The sequence below is a fragment of the Octodon degus genome, unplaced genomic scaffold (assembly GCF_000260255.1).
Source record: "Octodon degus isolate 3935 unplaced genomic scaffold, OctDeg1.0 scaffold00168, whole genome shotgun sequence".
Taxonomy (NCBI): Eukaryota; Metazoa; Chordata; class Mammalia; order Rodentia; family Octodontidae; genus Octodon; species Octodon degus.
Window position 1 is genome coordinate 4,656,623 of NW_004524744.1, and position 11,367 is coordinate 4,667,989.

General features: G+C 38.9%; 1 pseudogene; it reads right to left on the minus strand.

Annotated features, from left to right (window-relative positions):
• Positions 1-7,932: 7,932 nt before the first annotated feature.
• On the minus strand, positions 7,933-8,395 carry LOC105743799 (annotated as a pseudogene).
• Positions 8,396-11,367: the final 2,972 nt, after the last annotated feature.

Below are 11,367 nucleotides of genomic sequence, written 5' to 3' on the forward strand. Positions count from 1 at the left end.
TCTCTCTCTCTCTCTCTCTCTCTCTCTCTCTCTCTCTCTTTCTCCCTTCATTCCTTCTTTCCTTCCTTCCTTTCTTTCTCATTTGCCTTAAATGCAAGCCTGCAGTTGTCTTAGCTTTGAGAAATAGCTTGCACAGAAGCAGAACTCTACTTTTTTTCTGTATTTAGGACAGGGTCTACAGGGCCTACAAAGTCTCAACTCATAGATCAGCTCATAGTGATATTCCTGTTTTCAGCTTCCCAAGCGCTGGAATTACAGGCAAGTGCCACCATGACCATTCTCAATCATTGTCTCAGCATGCTCCAGGGGCAGGGCCAGCACTTCAAGGCTAGCAGGAATCAAACCCCTGCTGCTACACTCTGCCTAAGCAGGTGCTTTAGTCCACTGAGCTATCAAGAACTCTACTATTCTATGAGAGAATTGGATGCTGTTGATAATTAACAAGTTCAGAATGTGAATCATCACCCCACTCCATTTCCACCTTGCTTGAAGCTGTTAATTTTAATTGATGAAACTTTGATTTTTAATGCAGTTTTAATTTTCTTCAGGGTACTAACTCAATATCCTCAGGGCAATAAGGAACATAAGACCTGGAAAAAGTTTTATCAGAGTATTTGGTGTTTGTCTCCCAATGCACAGTAGAGTATATGCTCCACTTGGGGGCTATGCATCAAGAGGCAACTACTCTCTGCTACAAGAAGCTCACTTTCCAATGTTACCAAGGGATAGAATCATGCTATAAAGAGAAGCTTCAATTTAGTGCTCTGGGATGAGAGTACTTCAAAGTCAGGCACTTTGAACATCATCAGTAGTTCCTGGTTTCTCTTCTAGGGAATCATAGGCATTCTGTCTTAAATTCTATTTCACTCCAACATAATCTAGCTGAAATCCAAAATTGAGATTTATAATTTGTTCCCTAACAAGATATTTCTATCTTGTAGCAGGAAGGCTCTGCTACCACATCCTGTTTTTTAACTGTCCATCAGGTACATCAGAAAATGACCTGATGGCTTCAGAACAAAAGAAAAATGGCCTATGAGTACATATCTTATTTTTGGGGTTTTTTTTGAGTACATATCTTGATTTAAATAAAAGCATCATGTTGCATTTAAGTAAGAATCTTAAAGAATCTTGAACCATATTAAGTTGGTTAATATGGTTAAGTTGCATTTTTCTAAAATAAAATCTGAATCTGAGAGACTTCCCATTACCTTCTACAGTGGTTATTAGACACATACAGATTTTAATCTACAACCCAGACTTTGGCAAATTATAAATAAAAACTAAAATACATGGAAACTGTAATGTCTAAATGTACCCATTTGTATTAATCAGCTTCCCATTTCTGTAACAAAATGTCCGAAAGAATTTACTTATAAAAAGAAAAGTATTCTGGCACAGGTACAAGATCTGGTGTTCCTATTGCTTTGGGCCTCCACGGAGGCAGCATATAAAGGTGGGTGTGTGGGGCTGAGAAAAGCACTCACCTCAGGAAGAGGTGACTCAAACCATATCTCAACCACTCATGCTGCCAGGGAGCAAGAAGCAGGAATCCCAAACAACAGGAAGCAAAGCCCATCTGCCCATCACCTGGAGACCTTCCTTGGGCCCCATCTCTGCAGGAGACAGTTCTGCTCAGCTGCCCATTCAACAAAACTCTCTCAGCAGACACAATAGTTGGAAGAACTTGAACCTAAGACTGTGCTAAGACCATGGGCACTGGCTATGTGTGGTTACTTAACCTTGAACTAATTAAAGCTGATTCAAATAAATTTTTAATCCCTTAGTCCACCTAACTGCATTCCAAGTGCTCAATACCACATACAATCATTACTTTCAATGGATTACGCAGCTATAGAAGATTTCCATTACCATGGAGAGTTTGGGACATAGTTTGTCTAAGGGATAAGCAAAAAGTCTTGCTTTGACCTTACAAAGCATGCTGCCTGCCCTGTGTCCTCATCTGAAAAGTGCACCGTAAAGAATGTGGGCAATGTGCAACTTCTGAAAAATGATAGAGAGTTCAGTTTTTTTCCAGGTTTACTAGCAATATAAAAAAAAATAAAAAATGAAAAACCCCGGTTTTTTTGAGATTATATAGTAATTACTCTCTAATGCATAAGCTGCCTCAGGTCATTTCTCCTGGCAGTGGGTCCAGTTTTTACTCTACTGTGGTCTACAATATAGATGTTAATTACTGTTCAAACACAGCTGTTGGACTCATTCAGGCATGACATGGCAAAGAAAGTTCCCTACACATCCTCCCTCTGATTATAAACAACCTATCGTGATGACATTGTGTCTACTAGGAGCTATTCTTAATGCAGTTATTGAGGTCTATTGTGCAGGATACTGGCCCTTTGCCCTTTATGATCACTTATAAGATGTGTGGCTAAACAGACACAGGGAGGCAGAATGATACAAAATAAATCCAGAGACAGACAAAGATAGATAGCAAGTGAACACTGCTAAACCATTTAGCATGTTTTTCATGAGCAGTTATTTCAATTCCTTTTCAACAATACTTCAGTCTAGTGGTACTTTACAGGAGAATGACTTGACATGACTTAAAACCACATCAAGTGTTGTATGAGAAAATCACAACAATATATGAAAACATGATTAAAATTATAGTAAAAATTGAAAGGTAAAAGATCTCTCCAAATTTATTGTCTCCCAATGAGTTAGATATATGATCAATTAAAATAAGCAATACACAGTTTAAGTTAGGTCAGAATGGTAGCTTCTTCCCGGGCAAAAATAAACAACGGTGGGTGTGAACAGCATCAGTCCCCAGCTGCTTCTCAATGTGAAGTTGGTGTATACTTCAGACAGCCATCGTTTTAAAGGAAGATCTTCAGTCTCTGTTGCTCCCTTTGTGTTCTGAAGGACTCATGTTCCTTTATAGTTTCTGCTTAAAATGGTTTCAGCTTTACAAGTACAAAAATTTCTGTCAACAGCTTACAAATGCTAGTATTCTGGCACTTAGAGTGGGACTCATAGGATTCCCAGCTTAGTTATCTTCTTCAAAACATTAAGATGCTCCAGCATGCGCTTCTCAGCATCCTATCTATGAATGAATAAATGAACATGAGTACTAAATTATTCATCTTTACTTCATCTTAACAAATTTGAGCGAATATTCATAACTGAAGTAAGATTTTTGAAGCAAAAACTGTAAACAATAGGTAAACACAAAGAACATACATGTAGACACATTAAGTATTGAAGTTGAGAAATGTTCATCACTTATAGATGAACATTTATAGCACTAGTAGACTGTGAGAACTTCGAGGACAAGACTGTCTTGTTACACTCATATTTCCAGCTCTGATAGACTGTACCTCACAGAGCTCAGTGAATATGTGTGGAAAGAATAAGTGGTAATGATGAAACAAAGAAAAATAAGAAACAAGAAGAACAATATAATTTGTCATATAAATTTCACTTGGCTTTGGGCCCCATTTTCACAGTATAACATCACGCATTTCAGTTATCATGTAGTTGAGAAATATGATATAGCATCTTATAGTTGAGAAACTAGAAAATGAGTAGATTACAAATTTCTAAAAAGAGTAGAGTTCTAAGAACTTGATTTGAAATTTTCTCCTGGCCCCACATGAGTCAACATTATTGCCTTGGTCTGGAGTACTTTTTGCCATGGAATCCAATCCTATTTCCTCCTTTTCCTTTATGGTATGCATGTCTATCTACAGGTATGGTGCAGAGAGCATTTCCAAGTGTATTCAGACAATTCTACTTTAACTCTCTTCAGTCTCCCCAGAGCACCTGCGTTCTGATTTTCTGACGAGGGAAGAGGGTAGAAGCTTCTGGAAGCTATTGAGCACCTCTTAAGTCAGCCAGGTAAATGAGTTACACATGGCTACACATGTGCACTAGAACTCCCAAGTAATATAGTGAGGAATGAATGGTAATGCATGGAAACATACTAATGACCCAGGCTTATTCCTGCATACTGAATCATGTGGTTGTGAAAATAGTTCATGCTCCATAAAATGCTGTAAAAGTTTTAGTTGGTATTATTTTCTATGCATCATATCTGTTCTTCAAAATCCAAACCAAATAAATCTTTCTTCTTTTCTCATTGTGAATAAGAAGGTTAATGGCACTCTTCTATTTTATAGGAATTAAATATACAATAAAAGCAAAACTCATAAAATTCTAAAGCTTTAACATAGATATGAATAATGACATTGATAGTTTTGAGCATCTATAGCTATTGAGCAGTAGACAATACTAATTTCTTTGCACAATATTTGGTTTGGTTTAACAGCTGTAGAATCTAATCTGAGACATGGAGAAGGTTAGTTACTGTTTAAAGATCCAGCTGCTAATAAAAGTTATATTCTATCTGAATCCAAAGGTAATAGCAAAGCCACTATGGTTTATAGACCAGCTTAATCAATAGCACCTATACTACGTGATAACTGAAATGTATGATGTTATACTGTGAAAATGGGGCCCAAAGACAAGTGAAATTTATATGACAAATTGTATTGTTCTTCTTTCTTATTTTTATTTGTTTCATAATTATTTCATCATTACCTTTTATTCTTTCCACACATATTCATTGAGCTCTGTGAGGTACAGTCTATCAGAGCTGGAAATATGAGTGTAACTAGACAGTCTTGTCCTGGAAGTTCTCACAGTCTACTAGACCTAAAATGATTCTACACAGTGCCAGAAAAGTCAAAGGGTATCCCACCTGCTCAGAGATGCCCAGAATGTGATACGGACAGGAACAGTCAGCAACCTCTATTCTTGACCCAACAAGCAGTACAGAGGACTGTTGTTACTACGGCAGGCTGAACACGGAAGTATAATCATCTAACAGCTAGAAAACTGGGCTTACTGCCAGGAACAACCCAGAAAGTGCAGGGGCCATTTCCTGGCATATGAGACTAATAGAGTTAGGGTATCTGGTTGTGAATACACTAAACATTTATTGAGCATGTACAATAAGGTAGGCACTAGGGATGTTAACAGCATAGAATGGGGATTCTGCTGTGCAAGTAATAGCAATGTGACACTCACACACAATGAATGTATGCTCAGGGAACTGTCAGATTGCTGCAACACTTGTCCTGAAATAAATCATCCCAATTCAGTACCTATAATAAAGCATCAGCCATTATAAATGTTGTAAATTGAAGATGTCAGATTAGCAATCTTATAGCCAGAATGACCATCCATCTCAATTTTCCCAGGATCAGTTGCAGATTACATTTTGCCTTGGCATAAGTAAAGCAATGCCCTTCCACTGTCAAAAGTGATCTCATTTGTTTAATAAATTATACCATCAGCCATGACTAATGAAAGTTAACAGGGGCTGCTTTGATTTAATAGCTAAGGAATGGCCTGATTTTCATTTCTCCAACACTGACTCTGTGCTAAGTATTATAGTTGGGCCACTTCAGCCTGCAGAAGAATTAAGTATAACATCATCCCCTCTCTGGAGACCAGAAAACTGATATTTTAGGGGGTTGGCTTACTCTATCAACCAAAATTCATACAATATTAATGGTTACAGTAGGATTCAAGCACAACTCTGCCTGACTCCACTACAGCAGCAGACAGTAAGTTTGACAAAGTTGAGGAATAGAAAAGACTATCTTTAGACGAGCTGGGAGTACCATGCTAATTTCTCAGATACAATGTAATCTGGATTGGCACTATGCATCTAGAGACAGGAAAACCAGGCTGTAACCGAGCCCTTGAGAGACTCGTGACTCTGCGGTTGTCCCTTGCCCTGGTCCAGACTTTGTTCTCACTAAGCACTTCTTTGGTTCTCACTCTTTGAACTCAGCCTTGGACCTGGGCCGAGCCACTGAGGGGTTGACTGTGAACAGGGTGCTGAGTGCTGACCTCCCTAACTCCCTCTGTCTGTGGAAGGTGAGCTCCTTTCAGAGAGCATCTTGAGTTCTTTGCGTCTTTATGAGATTCCTTTTCTACCTCCTTCCATCTGGAGGCTTAATAGAGTGCCTCAAGGATGTGGAAAGGGAGAGATTTTCACCAGTGAAAGGAGCACTGAAGGCCTGAAAAAGATGTATTTTTTTTTGTTAGCCATTTTATTCACCTCTGCAGTACTATAAACCAAAGCAGGAAATTATACTTTTAGATTAGGAAATGTATTTGGATATGTACTTAGAGATGTTGCGGGAATTTTCCCTAGTTGCTCTAGCTTTACCATCCTCAATAAAAATTGTTTAATTGTTTTATCTGCTTGGGAAAGTAATTTATCACAATTGTAGCAAAGGCAGGCCACAGGAAAAAGGGTATAAAAATAAAGTGAAATTACCTATAATTTCAGCATTCCCACTAGTAATTTTTAGTATATATCTTTCTGGTTACTTTTCCACGCTAATTCACATATACACACAGTTTACTATCATAATAAAACTATGGTGTACTATGCATGCTGTTTTGTAAGTGATTTTCTCATTAATATATTATAAATATTACTATATAGAAATGTTTTTCTACTGAAATACTCTATGTATCTTTTCCCCAATTATTTATTCATTCCCATATGGCACAATACTTAGGCTTAATTTGTTGTTTATTGTTCATTTTGCTATTTTCCAAAATCTGACAATGAAGATTATTACATGAACTATTCTGAGTACCTATTCATCTAGTCACTTTTCAAATTTTTTTCATTAATAATTATGCTTGTAGTATATAATACTTGCCATCCTTGTGTGGAGTCAGTACAATATACATGATACATCTTAAAAATTCCTTTCCTTCATCGACATTCCCCCAAATCAAATCTTTCCTACCCTATTCACACTACCTTGTTTTCCTCCAGGTGAATCATCAGTCTACTCTGCATCTCTACCAAGAGATTATTTTCTGCATAATCTATGCAATACCAGTGATTCTCAACCTTTTAAAATTTTCTGCTCTAAAACTAAAACCAAAAATAAAATAAAAATTTGCTGCTCTACAATAACATTAAAACATGTCACTGATACCAATTATATAGGGGCCAGGGAGATGGCTCAGTAGAATAAGCGCTTCCCTGGCAAGCCCAAGGGCCTGAGTTCAATCCTTGGTTCTGCCAAAAGAAAACAGAACAAGACAATTATATAATCGAACATTGATAGTGATTACAGTTAATTGAAGTTGGTTAATTTACAGTCTTGCTAGTATCTTTAATCATGTGCTGCATCACTTTTTTTTTGAGAACACATTCTACATTTTATATACATTTTAAGACTAATCTCAAAACCACATATCCATACACCGATTTCCTTTTGATTTCACCTGAACTTAAATGTGTGACTTATTTAACCAAGACTGTAAACAAATATTTACCATGTCTGTTACAGGTGACACATAGGAACAGCTTTTGACAGAAATTCATTGACCCCTCCCCCAACTTTTTTATTATAAATACAGGTATCAAAACAATCCTGAACATATTTTCGATACTACTCGTAGTTAGCGCCCACACTGCTTCAAAGATCAACACAATTTGTGACGATATTCATTGCACCTGCTACTCTGAACAATTTCAAGCTGCAGCTCTTTCACCAAGTGAGATGGGCATGTATGCCATTTGCTTTTCCTTCCTGAGATTTCATTTTTCAGAAACACTTGTTTCCACTGACATCTGACAATTCCTCCCTTGCTTTCTTCTTGGAAACCTGAACCTATATGAAGTACTCCAGGTTCACAATGAAATGACAGCACCTCAACAAAAGAAAGAACAATTGTGCTGCATTTTCCTCCTGTTACCTGAAAACATGATGGGTGAACATTTATTAAATATATTCTGACAAATGTCCAGGTCATGTTTATCAGCTGGAATTCTTTTACCTCATGTGCGGGTAGTTTGCATTATGATATTTAATCAAGACATTAATATGAGTACAAGGTTATTGATTTAAGACAAGTTTCAGATCCACTAAAACTAATTGTTGTATGTTTGTCCTTCTGGTGGTTGTGGAAGCTTCATATTTTCTTTGGACATCATTAGACGTCTTAGCTCTTGAAGTACAACATTAATGTTAGATGAATTTTGTTGTTTTGCTAACACTGGTGTGCTGCGTGCCTCCACTATCCCACTGGAATTATTTACTTCATTCATATTAATTTTTTGTTACAAATCTAACTCATGAAGGAGCTTCTGGGTATTTAGCTCCACATTCTATTTTCAGGTTGTATATTTTGGTTTCATAATTTGCCCTTGGCCACCCACTAATCATGCCAGTCCACCTCGTAAGTGTTATGTCTTCATCTTCTTCAGGGCCCCAGCTAACTGTACCATCGCCTGCTCCTTTTTGTCCTTCTTCAAGTTCTTCCAACAAGCAAAAATTACAAGGAATTTAACTCCCGTGGAGACCATCGTCTTCTCCTGCAGCCCCATTGCACCACTTTGGTCACCTGTAGTTCTTTTTTTCCCTCTTTAAAACTTCTTAAAATTTAATTTAATTCTATTTTGAAGAGTAAAAACAGAAGCAAAAACAAATAGAAAAAAGACAGAAACAAGGTAACATACAAAAATACATATGCTATGGATTTTCAAAACAGGAAAAGCCAATTAACAATGGGTGTTATCTATTTTTATCGTCAAATCTGTTGCTCAGATTAACAGGTATAGCTATGCAAGTTTGGGGGAAATATTGAAAATTGATGTTTGCTTTCAAGAAAGCTTAACATGTTCCTTGTCTTTTTTTGTCTTTATTTTAAAGAGAATATAATAAGTGATAAGACATTAGGAACGGGACACATTTAGAAGACCAAGATTAGAGGTATTCACCCACGCGTTTTATATTGCACATTGCTGTCCTTGATGTAGTTGCTCAAATCGCAGGTATCAGCATACAGAGTTAGTCAAGGTGAAAATTCTCAACATTAACTGCTATTTAAAAAAAAAACTGATGGAGATTATGAGTACAATCATCTCAGCCATCCTGTATATATACTTGCATGTTTTTTCCCTACTTCCTTTTTTCCTATCTTTTCTCCTTTACCTGTAGTTCTTTTTGCCATGAAGAAATTGGTAGTTTGGGGCTCATGTGTCCAACCTCTTCACAGATTAGCAATATGAAAGGGTTCCTTGTTGTTCGTGTTACAAGTGTTTCCCCTAGCGATCAGTTGTCCGTTACAGATCATGAGTTTGTTACTGACTCTGCACGTGTACACAGGACACGCACGCAGCTGTGGACAGGATGCAGACGCAGATCAATATTCATGGCATCCCTTCCACCAAGAAGTAATTATCTAACCCTCAGTCTTTTACATGTACTTCTCCCGTGGCTATCTGCTTATGAAATGTAGTCCTGTCTTTGATGTTTCATTAAAATTTGATCTCTTCCTTCAACTGGAACCCCCTGCAGGTCCTAAAAGCCCCAGCAAGCAGCTTCCAAGGTGCTCAGTGGGAGAATGGATGGAAGCGTGGGTCTCCTCCTCTCCACGCAGACGTGAGGGAATGGTCCCCTGAGCAGGGGTCCCCCTCACTTGAGGCCACCGCGCAGACAGTTCTGACCCTTGGCCCTGCACTCCCTGCGCTCTGCTCCTTGTTTCAAGGACTACAGTGAAATGCACCACACTGGCTGGGATTAGCAAGAGGCCTCGCCTGCAAAGGCCGCAGGTTCCTGCCTTGCAGAAGGGAGGGATCATTGCACCTGTGCCAACGGGCCCGAAGCTCTGTTTTACTTAATCGCCCACGCTTCCTCAGGCAGCAGCAGCCACAGCCTCCTGGGGACAGCCGGGCCCTGCCTGTGGCTTTTTCTTTCTCCTAGCGGGAAGCGTCAGTGTGCAGCGTTGACCAGGAGAGGGCGTGCGGCCAATGGCTGCGGGCGGCCCGCGGATGCCTCCCCCTCTGGCGGCCCTCGGATGGGCGGGAGGCACCCCGGGGTCTCTTCCCGCGCCTGTGACTCCAGACTGGTAGGGACCGGCTTTCTCTCTCTCCTCAGCTACTTCTCCACTTGTGCAGCTCTTCAGTGGACTTTGGAAGTTGCATGTAGATGTTCCCTGGATCCCTCCTCTTTTACTGCTATCGAAAAGATTATTTGGTGCATTCCTGTCCTCAGGCAGGTCTCTGGGGCTCTTCCACTTCCTACCCCAAGCTTTCTGAGCCTGGAGAGGATGCTGCCTCATGGAAATGGGAAACATCACAGAAACTGTCTAATTTTAAATTTTAACCCAGTGTTAAATACCTAAGGCATCTAGCGCGGAATTTCTCTTGATCTTGTGTTTAATTATTTTGTTTTGTTTTTCAGAATAGAATATTCAGAATGCTTTTTGTGCCATTATTTACTGTTCAGCCACTTTTCACGGGAATAGTAAATTTACCAGTTGCCTCACTTGTTCAACTTTGAATGCATCTTAAATTTGTATGATTCATGATAAACCTATCAAATCTGGAAATATCTGAATGATGAAGATCTGTACAATTGCTTTAAGCAATAAAAAAGGGGTACTCTGAAGATCTAAGTGAAAAACATCATAGCACCAAGACCTCTATAAAAGGATGGTTAGCCCACTACAAATAAAGACAAACCCAGGCAAAACAATCAAAAGTAAACAAGTGAAATGTGGCTGAAGGTGAGATAGAGCAAAAAATTGCAATTGTAACCCTCAGCGGTCACATTGTTTAAAAAATCCGAACTTCTGCTTCATTCATATGAAAATTCTTCACTTAGTAATAGAGAAAGCATCTCCCGCCTCATTTACCCTAGTGTGTCCACGTGTGCCTCCCCGCGGGCACCAGGCTCAAGCTGCTGGCTGAGGCTGCAGGGCTTCGCAGAGTCCACGTTCGCGCCAGTTCACTTGAGAATGAGACATTTCAAAGACAAACTTAGGAAAACAAAACTCTGTTAGCAAGTTACTGAGAGGGTCCTGGGAATGCGACTTTAAAAACAGAATAAGCACTCAGGTGAAAACAAACTGCCCTGAGATACCTACCTTGTAAATTCCTTCTTGACACACACAGTTCAGAAAGAAGAAGTTCCTTTACTTTCACTTTCTCCAGAATTCCCGGGTCAGTACTAAAATTCTCCATCAAAATGTGTGAGGGCAAGTTGGGTCTTGTACCTTGAAGTGAAAGAACATTGGAGAAGAGCAAGGCCTTCTATTAATAACTAAATTAACATCTTCCCAATTTATTATAAATTGGGTATTTTTGATAGATTTCTTTCCATTCCATTATATGCATGAAATGCCATTTTGCATGTCTTTGCACACATGACTTGGTCTAATATGCAATTGCAATTTAGAAAGTTATTGTGAACGTTTTAGGACCAGGTTAAGTCATTGCTATGACTGGAAACAAAAACAGAGCAAAAAAAAAAAAAATACAGCCCCTTGGGCCGCCCCCCACCACTCCGCAGTGCC